We start from the raw sequence: 5,055 nt of genomic DNA on the forward strand, positions 1-5,055 counted from the left end.
GCGAGTCCTATATATATTATACTATTTGGTTATGTTTGGTGATGCATAGAAGCATTTTAATGTGGTTGCAGTTTGAGGTAGAGCTAATTTGGGCTGGTAATGCGTCATCATCAACCACAACTGTTAGATAAATGAAGTAGAGAAAAAAAGTACACTATTTACCACTGAAATGTGTTGGTGTAGAAGTATAAAGCAACATAAAAATGCAAATATCCAAGTAAAGTAGGCTACAAATGCCACAAAACTGTACTTTAGTACATAGTTAAGTAAATGTAATCAGTTACTTTCCACCACTGCTGGGCTTTTTACTGCACAGACTTAAGTGTAGAGAATGTGAAAGGGTAGCACATGCAATGTTTGATTTACTTTTTCTTAAATAAATACTGGTATCATAATTTCCACAGATCCTTTTTTTTTCAGAAATTGATTTGAAGTCATAGAGATTTATAAATCTAAGTGGGACACAATATACGCAAAAATATAATATAAATGTTTGTATACAATCATAGTATTTTTTAGGAGAAGTAGAATGCGTCTGCATCAACACTAGACAATTTATTTCAATTTACCGTATCGTCGTTTTATTTTGAAGGCGGTGGCTGAGACCGGAGAGCCGGAAGTATTCACAGGATACAGGAAAAGGTCGCTGTAGCCCAACCTTTGAAAACTGTAAGTTACCATTTTATCTAAGCTATCTATCTCCTAAGTGCTCCAGGTAGAGTCAAACGTAGTTGTGGTAGGAAAGGTGATAATATATGCGGTTTGTAAGATTACGACGAATGCATGTGACAGCCACTGCGAACCCTTCCGGACAACGAATAGCTCGCGAGCGAACACAGGTTAGCCTAAGCTAACGTTAGATGTCAAAATCGTCAACAAAGCTGACTTCCCTTCTCTAAAATCATCGGTTGTTTAGTATGTTGCACCGTATATAATAACAGGAACAGCTGACAGATGCGGCTGCTATTGTCCTCTTGCACCGTCTTAACGGCAGTATGATTTCCTGAACCATACTCCATTTAAATATCTGCCACTTTAAAGGCGATGTTGTGCTGTGCGTTAACAATAACACGTCTTCAGGCTGTATGATAACCTTTAACGTCTTCCAGTAGATTCGGCGTGTTGGTGCCACATCAAGCGGTACCTACTATTGACATATCTCTCTCATTTTTGTCTGTAATTGTAAGAACATTATCTGTGATGCTCACAGACACTTGACTCAGCAGCAATATGAAAAAACGATGTCCTAATTACTGGGACAATGCACAGAGCTTTAACTTTTGGCAATTACTTTTGCAATATAAAGGAAGGCTTTCCCTGCAATATAGCTACATCTCTCTATATACAAGCAGAACAGTATCCTCCTCCATCCCTCCATCCTGTCGTCCAACCAGCACTGGATTCATCTCTCAAGTTCATCAAGTGAAGCAATTACAATAGTGTGATCGTGATAACTTCAAACAGCACAAATCAGTTAAGGACTGGAGTGGTGTGTGTGTGTGTGTGTGTGTGTGTGTGTGTGTGTGTGTGTGTGTGTGTGTGTGTGTGTGTGTGTAACAGACAACCTGCAGTGGTTACTCATTGCCAGGTGGCATGACTTCTATAAACACTGTGCAATCCATTCCAGTGTAAACAGATGAATTAACTGCCTTTTAACACAGAAATAATGATTGCCTATAGGGCTGTACAAAAACAAAGAGAATATATTGGACTTAACACCTTTCTTATACGTGGAAAAACATTCCATGCACAGATGGGAATGAGCCGAAAGAAAGAAATGATCACACCAAATGACATATGACTGAGAATTGATTGGAAGACACTTGGATGAGAATAAACATTGGAGTTCTGTTAATGAGGTGAATGCATCGGCACCTCGATTGTAGATGACTAGATTTAATGCCCAATCATCTTAATACTTCATAAAGGAACCTTACTGCAAGTACAACGGTTTTCTACCTTGTCGCACTGTCATACAACAATAAGTCATCTGTACTGAACCAACTATTTGTTGGGTTGCTGCTTCTCATATATATTTAAAAATTATGGAATAGGTATGCAACTAATTACTATTTTCATTATTATTTATCTGCTGATTATTTTCTAGATTTATCGATTGACTGTTTTGTCTACAGAAAATAACATTCAAATAAAAAATGCTGAAAGAATATTAATTAGAAATTAAAGAGTTATTAATGATTTTCCCACAACTCAAGGAGATGTAAGTTGTTTGTTTTATTTGAACAACAGTCTAAAACCCAAATATGATCAGTTTGCTGTCATATATGACAAAAAAGCAACAAATCTTCACATCAGGCATTGTGGGATCTTTCAGTTACAGCGCAGTCCGTCATTTAGTGGTGATAATTGCGAGTAGAAATGTGGTTTAAAACACCCGGCGCTACATCAAACTGTGTCTTCATCAAGTGTGGTGTTTGCTCTTAAAAGAGCGTGTGTTGCAGTAAGGAGTGATAACTTGAGCTCAGCTTATTTAGTTTTAGAAAAGTCTGATCAAGCCTGTGTTACTCTGAAATCAAGAAAGCCCTGTTTGAGCTGTGGTTGAACTCACTGATGTTTTCTCGTAGGTCTTAAGGGGTTAAGAAGATACTTATTGAAAACCTCCCTGTCCTCACCTGTGTAATATAGACACTTCTCTCAGCTGAGCCTCATTAAGTGAAGTGTTTTCAAACAACAGAGTCTAAGCCCCTATAATCTCTGCTGTTGTGTACTTTTGTCAAATATTGTTCCAGCATACTTTCTTTAAATGGGCTTTTTAAGGGGGGAACCATGTGTGTTTGTGCAACTGATTGATCGAGTGAGGCGGCGAGTGAGAGCAATTGATCGACAGGTCGCCACGTCGCAGTAATACGTTGTCATTGAGCTCCTCCATCATTTGCGTTAACATCCGTGCTAACTGGTCCTCAGCCTACAGAGCTCCGTCTATCTCCTTCTCTTCCCCAAAGTCAGCACTGCTTGGGGGGGGGGCAATGCTACACCGTTCCATTTCCTGCCCCCCCTCCCCCTCTTGGGGCTCTAATTGAAAAATTGGGTGGCCCTGCTTGTTTGTTTTGGTGGAATGCGGTGGGTTGTGTTTTTTTGAGGCTTTTCCTCAGTGCCGCTGCTCCGTAGACCCCGGGGTGAATGGAGCGACGGGGGTCAGGCCGAGCCGTGTTTGTGAAGCGGCGCTTCTCTCTCTCTCTCTCTCTCTCTCTCTCTCTCTCCCCGGTCTGCTCTCTGCAGTCTGCCCCCACCTGGTAGCCTCCTCCCTGCTGAGGGGCTCGCCGGGCCACTGGTTTTCACAGTGGGGCTTCTGTGACCCAGTCAGACCTGGGCAGACAGACGGACAAGAGGAGCTGTGGGCCGAAAACAGGTCACAGCAGACGGCACCGCTCAGAGATGAGCTCGGTACGAATGGAGCTTATTCAGAGTAGATCCTCACACAGTCTGTTAGAGAGTGGCACCAAATTAATCTACAATTTATTAGTCATATTTTTTTTACCTTTGGTTTCTGACTACTTAAGTAGTTGGTGCTTTTTGCTGTGTTGTGTGATAGCAAACTGAATATTTATTTATTATATTGTTATTATTATATATTAATAGTTTGTCAGTTTATACATTACATTCTTTCCTACTGCAGCCATTTGAACTATTTTCTTACATTTTATAGAGCAAATGATTATTTGATACTGTTGGTAAAACTACTTGCAGCCCTACTTGATTGTATCATTTCAATTTCCAGAGTAATCAACATTGATTTATGAACATTTACTGGTTCCAACTTCTCACATGTGCTGCGTTTTGTTAGTTTTATATTGTAAATTGAATACCTTTCTGACTTTTAATACGTTACCCTTCTGCTAACATTAGGCTACTTTTTCCTTTAATGTTTTACCATTTAATTGAGTACATTTTCAGAAAATGATTCTGAACTTTGATATTCACTGAATAAATCACTACCAAAATCACAAAATATTTCTGAACTGTTGGTCAGACAAAACAAACCTCAGCTTGGGTTCTAGGAAACTGTGACGGGCATTTGCTAATATGCTCTGATGCTTGACTGAACGAAAAATTTATGAATAATCCACAATGTAACGACAACAGATTATTTGCAGCCATTTGGACAATAAATTAATCAAAAATGTATCGATAATGAAAATTATTTGCGATCCTAAATAAAAGGGTTGATTTGTATTGTAAGCAGCGTTGTTTGTACAGCTCATGGTAGTATGTGACTGTGAAGATGGTTCTCACGCTGGTGTTTTTTTATGTAAAGCAGCAGTGTTACAGCCCGGCTCATGAAGGTTCACATCTCTCCATGTCACTGGGCAAAGCCGCCTGTCTCCAGTCTCTTAATCCTCTGAAAACATCTTCCTGCATTTGCGGGCCTATACTTCACATTTCTGTTTGTTATTCCAGGGTTTTTTATGTGGGAAATTGGGGACTCCACTTCGTTTGGCCTGGCTCTGAAAAGCACTTGAGACTGACAAACAAACAAACAGACGGCACTAAAGATAACAAAGCTTGTGGGCAGACGACATGATGGTCGGATAGCGAGCCAGAGGCACACATCCGATCTCTCTCTGTCCTTTTTTCCTCTGTCACGAAAGACTCTCCATGGACGCTGGGGCCGTCTGCATGCACAGGAGATGCTGACTCATGGCGGAAGAATAATGACTGGACAGCGGATCACGTTTTACAAACAGAACCGGCACAGTTCACGTCGATGTGATCCATTTATATGACACGCGATACGGTCCACGCGTATTATGGTCAATTTGGCCACATTGCCCTCGCCACATCTTAGAGGCACGTGGCGGCCGTGCAGGGTGCGAGGGAACACTGTGGAGGATTGTTCACCGCTTCGACCATTTCTGAGTGATTAGACCAGTGAACTCAGGCTGGGCCATGTTTAGCCCGCTCTGTCCATTCAGAGGAGTCTGGAGGGGGCTCTTTGATGAGATCTAGTGTTTGTGTAATGTTGGGGAGCACGGAGTGAAATGGTGTCTGTGTGTGTGTGTGTGTGTGTGTGTGTGTGTGTGTGTGTGTGTGTGT

The 5,055-nt window shown here is 41.1% G+C and overlaps 1 protein-coding gene across 2 annotated transcripts in view; it reads left to right on the plus strand.

Moving 5' to 3' along the window:
- Nucleotides 1-603: 603 nt before the first annotated feature.
- The window catches only part of exoc2 (exocyst complex component 2), a 55,868-nt gene continuing 51,416 nt past the window's right edge, over nucleotides 604-5,055 (plus strand). Inside the window, exon 1 of one of the 2 annotated variants that reach the window (XM_031869659.1) lies at nucleotides 604-669. The gene's annotated coding sequence lies outside the window, so the exon portion shown is untranslated. Of the gene's footprint in view, nucleotides 670-846; nucleotides 1,474-5,055 lie in introns of those variants that run through there. The other variant, XM_031869660.1, reaches the window with a different exon arrangement.

Source organism: Anarrhichthys ocellatus, unplaced genomic scaffold (genome assembly GCF_004355925.1).
Source record: "Anarrhichthys ocellatus isolate YVR2014 unplaced genomic scaffold, GSC_Weel_1.0 scaffold48, whole genome shotgun sequence".
In the NCBI taxonomy this organism is placed as follows: Eukaryota; Metazoa; Chordata; class Actinopteri; order Perciformes; family Anarhichadidae; genus Anarrhichthys; species Anarrhichthys ocellatus.